The 8,666-nt window shown below is 46.4% G+C and overlaps 1 pseudogene; it reads left to right on the top strand.

Annotated features, from left to right (window-relative positions):
* Positions 1-4,760: 4,760 nt before the first annotated feature.
* LOC122234903 lies at positions 4,761-6,890 on the top strand (annotated as a pseudogene).
* Positions 6,891-8,666: the final 1,776 nt, after the last annotated feature.

Below are 8,666 nucleotides of genomic sequence, written 5' to 3'. Positions count from 1 at the left end.
CACACCAGCTGTGTGGTCTTGACACGATTACGTCACCTTCCTGAGCCATTTTCGCCTCATCTGTTAGGTAAGGACAGTAACACCCACCTGTAGGGGTGTAATAGGGATTAAACCTAACATGATTCAGACAGCCTGGTGCTCAGTAGGTGCTCAATAAACGGTAATTGTGGTTATTACACTGCTGTTATTATTATTATCAATTTCACAAAACTTGAAGGGAAGCAATAATCAGAGACCCAAGAAGGCTTTAAGACTCTGCTTTTGTTCTGTTTTGCTTTTCCCCCCTCAAGATATGTTATGAAAGACTGGCCTATTTTTAATGCAGTTTTTGAACTACTGAAGGTTTGTGTTCAAGGAGTTTTTTCAGTGGCCTCACCCTATGCTGAGATCCATGATAAATGCTAAGCTGAGTAAATATTAAACCAAAGAAAGTGGTCAAGGAAGCAGGTTATAATTAAGCGGGTGTTACAGTCTATTAACCCTCTTTATAGGAAAAAAATAATGGTCTTTCCATGAAAGAAACCCAACTTGAACCACAGGCTGGAAAATCTTAAGAGAATGGAGTTCATTTGATTAGCCAGTCATGTTTCTCCTCTCAATAAACCCTGGCCAAATTCAGACAAAGGGACTCCCAATTTCAGGGAGAAACCCAACGTCTCTCTTTTTCTGGCTTTCGTGCCCTCTCCGGGCATTCACTCATCTTTTCTATGACAACTAGGATTACCCTCCCTCAGTCACTACCATCTGTCTTTACTGCTCTCGTTTCTACTACCGCTGTCCTAGTTCGGCACCTCCTCAGTCTTCCCTGGATGACAGCTGCTGTCCCCTCACTGATTTTACTCTTCCCTCTGTGCACCCCTATAGACCATTTGCATCCAGCAGCCTGAATGAATGAACTTGTAAAAGCATAAATTACTCCACGCCAACTTAAAGCCCCCCCCAGCAGCTTCCCATCTCCCTCAGAACAGAACCTAAGCATCTTGCCCTGAACTCTGAAAGCCTAACATGTCCTCTTTCCCTAGGTTCTGTCACACTGACCTCCTTTCTGCTCCCCAAACTCACCAACCTCATTCCCTCCTTTGGGACTCTCCTTCCAGCAGCCTCTCTGCTTTACAAGGCAGCCCCTTTCCTTTCTTATGAATGGCCCGTCCTTGACTCTCACATCTCTCTTGCATGTTACCTCCTCAGAAAGGCTGTCTTTGACCACCAACCACTCTCAATTCCACCACCTTGTCTGACTTTTTTCTTAGTGTTTATCTGAATAGGCATGCTTATGAATTTGCTCACTTGGTTTCTATCCCCCTCGTTAGAATATAAACTTCTTTCAAGCAGGAACTTGGGCTATCTTGGTCACTGCTCTGTCCCCACCGCCTAGGATAGTGCCTGGCTCATCAAAGGTGACCATAAATATCTATCAAGTGTTCAGTGATTATTGACTTAGAGCAGTGGCTCTCAAATGGGAGTGATTTTGCCCCCAGAGGATATTTTCAGGGTCAGGATATGATACTTGACTTTGGAAGGGTGGGTCCACAATGTACACAGAACACTTGGATATGACACACACTCTAACCAGGACTATATGAAAGATTTACCAGAGGGGAGACTTTTCCCAAAACTTTCATTACCATACCTACATACCTCCTGTTCTACGATGTATACCATATTGGTTCTCTAAATCAGCTTTAATCTAAATACATTTCTTTTTAAGCTTTGACCTCGCTGGTTTTATGAGATTGTATTCTTTCCTACCAATTCACTTTTTAAAATGGCTTTATGGGAATGCGATTCACGTGCCATACAATTCGCCCATCGAAGGTGTACAAATGAATGGCTTTTAACATATTCCTAGATATGTGCGACCATTACCACAGGCCAGTTGAGAACATTTTAATCAGTACTAAGCATTTAAAAATGTTTATCTACCCGCTCCCCGCGGGCATCTTGCTGACCAGCAATGATAGAAGGTACCTCCCTTTTGGACACTGCTTGACATCCAGTCTTTGGGGTACAGAGCAAGATAGGGGTAGTTGGGCTTCTCCTGATGTACGTGGCCTACGGTTTGGGAAGATGGATATGGGTGAGGAAGGGTTAAGTCCTAAGGAGCAACAATATAGGGCTTTGTGGTTTGTGGAGAAGCCTGAGGTCAGGAAAGGAGCCAAGAGTGAAGTCTCTGGTTTGAGGTCTCCAGTGCACAGATTATGGTGAGAACGTGTTGGGAAGCATCAGAGATTAGGACCCAGGTATAAAAGCAGAGTTTCTCCAAGGGGGTTGTCAATTACAGGAAGATGCCTACAGCAGCAGGGAGCAGCCTCCCGGCTCAGTCCCACCCTGCCTGGCCAGGCTTCTGGATTCAGGGTCCATCCTGGTCCTCTGACTACACTCCTCCACTCCCAACATCCTGCAGCAAGGTGCTGGGCAGAGAGCAATGCCACATTCTCTAGGAGACCAAGACTCTGGTCCTAGCTGTCCCCCCTCCCCATCACCCCAGGGTCACCTCCTGAGGGTCCAGCCAGATCTGTTTACAAAGACCCTGACAGCTCCATTCAGGCTACCAAAAATTTTACAAGACAAAAATAGTACACTCAACCTTTCGATGTGGAAGTCTGAGAGAAATGGCATGATTTTTACATGGGCATCGTTTGGATGGAAAAGGACGTCTGCTGAGAGATCAAGCCCTCTCTGCGTTGTAGGAGGCAGGGAGATAAGCATCACATAAATACAGACTTGGCACGTGGAGCTTTCATGTCGGTTCTTCTGACACCAGACAGTCTGTTGCCATGGAAATTGTTCCATCACTTCACAAATACAGCCTCCCTTCCAGAAGTGCAGAACGGCCTAGCACGTCTGCATTTGGGGATCAGACTTGAAGGCTATCGTTCTGCCCCACGCAGGGCACACCTCTCGCATCTCTCACTTTGTCTTCTGACCTCACGATGAAGGATTTGGCCGCATTAGCATGATACGGTTAAAGGGTAGTTTCCCCTTTACTGACAAAGCGCCTCCAGGAGTCTTTCCTCCTCTCGGCTAGCGAGCGGATGCATGGTGCCTCGTTGGCCTTAAAGAATCCAGCCCCAGCTAAGGGTCTGTTCGGCCCGCTTCTGGGTCTGGGGGAAGGTGCTCTTGAGATATTTCGTGTGACTGGCTGCAAAGAAGGCGTTTGGTTGTCTCCTAAAAATATCCCTTTGATAAGACATCAGGCGAGTCTGCTGGCTCCCAGGCAGTGCTCAGGGTGTCAGAGAACACACAGAGATGGCTCAGGCCAGCATTCCTGTCGGTGTATTTACGCACTGGTCATAGTAACACAGGCTGTAGCCTAGGCTTCCAGTTAGCAAAGCACTATCTATGTGTTATTTCACTAGGTCTCAGAAGTTCCCCGAGGGAAGATAATGCCACGATTAGTAGCACTCACCCAGGGAGCCTGGGAAAAGTCAAACAGATGTCTTTTGACTCCAAATCCCTTGCTTAGAGCCCATCCCACACCCTCAGAGAAACACGGTGCCTGGCAGAAAAGGATCAGAGCCAGACAAAAGTACAGCCAGGTTGTCAATGAGGGATGTAAATGAGGAGGGAGAGAAAAATCCCATGTTTTAGGGGAAGTCAGAACGACTTCATGGAGGAGGCAGTATTGGATGAACTAGATGTTTGAAAGTGGGAATCGGGAGTGAGACTCCTCCTCAGCCAGAATGCTTACAGATTTCCCCGAGGCTGGCCTCCCTGATAACGAGTAGGGAAGAAGTTGGTCTTAAATGCTTTCCACATCCTTTGTATCCGTGCTTTGCGTTTATACGGTAAGGGTTAAAGGAGTTCACCCGATAAAGCACTTAGTACTGTACCCAGTGTGAAATGTGGTTAACGTGTTACCTGTAGGACCGATCTCTGATTCTGACTAACAAAGACATCGATGATCACTGAATTTTTTGCCATACTTGTCAATGTTTATTTCAGAAGAAAAAAAAATAAGCTTAGGAAAGGAGTAAGTGGCCTTCTATCTGTTGTGACCTAGATCTTAACAAATACTGTTGTAAGTGCTTTACTCCTGGGTTGGCAAATGGCCTTTATAAGGTCGAGGCAGTGAGCTGGTTCATAGAAACGTGCGTAGCCTATGTAGATGACAAGCTTCTTCCACCCCCAGCCATAAACTCAGGGGCAAGGGCAAACGCTTTTTGGCTGTCACAGAGCTCAGGCGCGTTGCTCTTTAATTCGTGCCAACAAACTCCGTGAGTACTTCAGGGCCTGTATTACGGCTTCAGTACAGAACAAGTCCTACCTACAGCATTCCTAGGACATGACAAGGTTCCAAGATGAAAAGTTTCCTCTAGGTCACCAAGGGCGAAGGGGAGGGCTTTGTGCCTCATAAATAAGATACAGGCGTCACATTGATTTGCCTTGAGCTATCACTTCCCTTTTGGAACACGATGAGAATAGAAAAGCAATGCCGGTTAAGACACAAAGACACACACACCCACACACCCACACACCCACAGTGAATGTGAACCAAGTACACATCGACACAATCACAGCTGCAGGATAAAGGGCCGTGAGCAACACAGACATCAGCGCTCGATGGGGTTACTAGCCTCCAGACACAGGACACCCCTGTCCTCAAAGGCTGCGGAGAAGACATTCGTAGGTTAAACCCCTTGGGGCATAAAACAGGCTCCTCACCATCTGGTTTCCTCTCAGATTTAGCAAAACAGAAGCATCATCACAGCTGGACTTCTTAGAAAAGTCCTGACGGCATCACCCAGTAACAGCTAGCGATGAAGGAGAAGGAACATCAGAAAATTACACTACTCTACGGTCTGTGTGGCAAGAAGGCACTCCCATCTCAGGATCCCTTCGGGGAGTCGCTGTGATAGGAGATTTGGCTTTCAGAGGGGGCGTGGACACGCTGACTCTTTTCAAACACCCTAACTCATATTCAGACGTAGTCTAGTCTGGTGGTTAAGCCCTCAGGCTCTCAGACCATACTGCCTGGGTTTGAATGCTGGGTCTGAATTTAAATACTGTGTGATACGGGGCAAATCACTCACCCTCTCTGTGCTTCATTTCCCTCATCCACAGAAAAAGCTTACCACGAGGATTAAATGAATCAATCAAATAAAGCACTTGTTACGAAGTGAACGTACCAAAAGCATCACCTACGATTGTTTAAGCTCTTTTTAGGAAGTCGGGGGATTGAGTAATATATTCTAAGGCATTTCCATCAGGAAAAAAAAAAAAGGTACATTTAAATATCCTTGTTTGGTTTTGCGTTATGTAAAGGAATAAGCACTGCTTAGGTAGGAAATTAGTTGTTTGACTGAATAAACAAATAATAATTAGGACATGCTTAATATGTGCCAGGCGGTGCTCTGAGCCTGGGCATATAGCTGGGGGAAAAAACAAAACTAAAAAACAAACAGAAAGATACACATCTCTGTTCTCATGAAGCATACAAAGTTGGAGAGAAACACGCAATAAGCAAGATAAATAAGGGACATGGGGGGCATGTCAGAGAGTGTTAAGGACCACAGAGAAAAGACGTTGCAAGATATCTCCTGCATGCCATCATGTTATCATCAGTCAACTCTACTGATCACCCGTAGACGGTCAGGCCTGTCCCGGTCTCGTAAACAGAAATATATCTCCGAGTTAGGTGAAATAAACAAGACAATATGGGAAATGTGTACACCTCCTATTGGTAACACGGGCCCAATATTGTTTGAGTCACCTGAGGTTGTGCCCAGAAAGGTGGAACTGTCCAGCAATCCTTGGCCTGTCCCCCTTCCATCTCCCTGTAGATAGAGTTGCCCCTTTTAGACTACTGTGTTCTTTGGGGATCACCTCTTATTTTTTCCTCTGAAGCCGGACAGAAGCCTCCTATTTCTGAGGGCAGCACAGGTATTTCATCTGCACTGAATCAGCCTGCAGTGGTCCAGTCGTGTTGTATTTGCCTCTTGCAGTCCCTGTGGTCCAGTGTCGGCTGGCCCAGAGCATGCTCTGAACTACAGGGCTACCCATCAACTCTCCCCCAGAATGCAAGACGGGGGCTGGGAATGGTGGGGTGAAGGGATGGAGTGGGGATGTCAGCAGCCCTGAGCTCTAGTAAGAGATGTTTAAATAGTGACGAGAATAGGTATGCGACAATGAAGATTAACCTCTGAAGACCCGAGGTCAGGCATTTGTTCGGAAAACACTAACTGAGCACCTTCTGTCCACCTGGCATTTTGCAAGGGCACTGGGTACACGGCGGTGAAAAGACAGAGGTGTCACCTAGCTTCCTGGAGCTTTCAGATGAAAGCAAGATGGCACACACACTGTCACAACCATATTCAACGGCTGAACAGGTTGAATGAACCCTTCAGAAAGCCCTCCGTTGAGCCTCATCTGGCCCCATGGAAATAAATATCATCATCTCCACCTTAAATGAAGAAACTGACATCCGAGACTAAATAAGGAAAGTCAGAAAGGAAGGAGACCACCTAAGACACCGTTATGATGGGAAATTGACAGCTCAAGGTATTTTTATAATAAAAGGACTGACCTCCCAGCTCCTCTCGAGCTGAGGAAATACGGCACTTCAAAAACCAGGCAGGTGAGTGTCTCTTGGGTGGTGCCTATCACACGCTTGCCTGCGCCCCTCGTAACCATGCCTCGCAAAAAATTGAAGAAATCAAGGACTTTCTGCTCATGGCCAGGGGAAAGGATGCCAAGTCCATCAAGACCAAGGAAAAATAAGGATAATGCAAAGCTTAAAGTCCGATGCAGCAGATACCTTTCCACTTCGGTCATCACAGACAAAGAGAAGGCAGAGAAACTGAAGTGGTCCCTGCCCCCAGGTTTGGCAGTAAAGGAGCTGAAATGAACCTGGCACACTAATTGGAACTGTATTAAAATTTTAAAAATTCTTAAAAAAAAAGAAAGAAAGAAAGAAAGAAAGAAAGGGGGGAAAAACAGGCAAAAGATGAAATTTCATCTGTACATAACTTAATGTGGAAACAGTACATTCCCCAGGCAGGTTGATGTGGGGGAGGGGTGTGAGAATCAACAAACCCACCCAACCTCCCCAGGCCAAACCTCCCTAGTTCATCCCCGACTGTGGGGCGCGAACAGTAAAGGAACCCAATTACCAATAACGGGCTTTAGTATCACTCCTCAGGGAGCAAGACGTAGTAGGGGTCTGAGTTTCATTCCCTGCTGATAGGGAGGGAGGGAGGCAGTGAATGGGGAAATCAAATCATCCATCCTACGCCAAGCCCTTGGAGAGCACCGTCACCTCCTTCCTGACAGCGTCCATGGGTAACACTACCAGCAGGACAGGTATTCGTCTACACCCAGAGATGAGAACACGGTGGCTCAGAGTGATGAGGCAATTTTCTACTTGCATTGGGCTGGGGAGATGGCCAATGGCAGTGTACGTGGATTTATTGAGTTTCTGTTACTTACCAGCACAGGGCTCTGCAGGGCTGTATGCAGGGCAGTCACCATCCTCGAGGATGTTTCCAGCTATCTCCCGCAGGAGAGGAAGGCCTTGACTCAGGGAACTCTTGGAGCCTGACCACAGATGGAGTTCAGAAGAAAGGGAAGCTGTGTGGATCAACTGCAAGGTGCCAGGAGCCTTCTCTAAAGGGTCTCACCCTTGCAGAGAAGCTCAGGAGCCACCCAGGCAGATCAGCAGACAAGTTTTTAATGGAGGCAAATACCATCAAAGGAAAAAGCTACCCCTCCCGGTTACGGCCATCAGTTGTTTCCGTGTTATGACAGCAGAGAGCATGTATCTCCAGTAGAGAGCAAGCATAGGAAGGGGGAGGCGGGATCAGGGAAGGGGCCTTTGGATTTGTCTAAAGCTCCAATTTCCTTTCATGAATATTTCATTTAAATCCTGTATTAATCATTAAGTGGTAATGACTGTCTCTGTCTCCCCTGCACTCACTCTGTCTCTGTCATTCAAGCGTGTATTTCTGTCTCCCTTCCTCCTTCTCTCTCTCTTCTGTCTTCTTCCCTGTCTGTTGTTCATCACACCTTTGATGTCCTGTTTCTCTCTCCATCTTCTTTTCTTTATCCTTCATACTTCTCTGCTCAGTTTCCTCCTCTCTCTCTCTCTCTCTCTCTCACACACACACACACACACACAATTTTTCTCTCCTGCCCTCTATTCTCTTGGTTAGGCAAGAGTATGCATTTCCCATGGCAAAACAGGTCAACGTGTTTGAAGGAACGGATGAAAATCAGAAGATATGGGAACAGAAAGAGGAAGCAGAGAAAGTTAAGGTTGTATGACTTTCTTTCAAAGAGGAAAGTACGATGGGAAGATTATTGGTGCCTCAGCACAAAATCTGTCTGGTTTGTCCCCAGCCTTACTTCGGCTACCTTTCCCCACCCTGACCCAGACGTCCTCCTTGCTCAAGCCATGCCTCTGTGTTCAAATAATATTAAATGACTAGAATCGTGTTTCTCTGTTCTTTCACCAGACTAAGTTATATGTGTTGAAGATTTCCCATAACTATTAACAAGCATTATTAGTCAGAAATTATGTGAATTTTTTATGCTTTCCCCCCAGATTCTTTGCTATTGGAGTAAGACCAAAAATTGTAAATCATCAAAAACCCAACAAATCCATTGGGTCTGGCACGGCTCCTCTGCCGGAATCTCTGGTGACACCCCCTCGTATTACCTTCTGCTTA

This window comes from Panthera tigris, chromosome F2, assembly GCF_018350195.1.
Source record: "Panthera tigris isolate Pti1 chromosome F2, P.tigris_Pti1_mat1.1, whole genome shotgun sequence".
Classification (NCBI taxonomy): Eukaryota; Metazoa; Chordata; class Mammalia; order Carnivora; family Felidae; genus Panthera; species Panthera tigris.
Note: the sequence above shows the minus strand (reverse complement) of the source record. Positions and strands in the feature narration are given on the sequence as shown.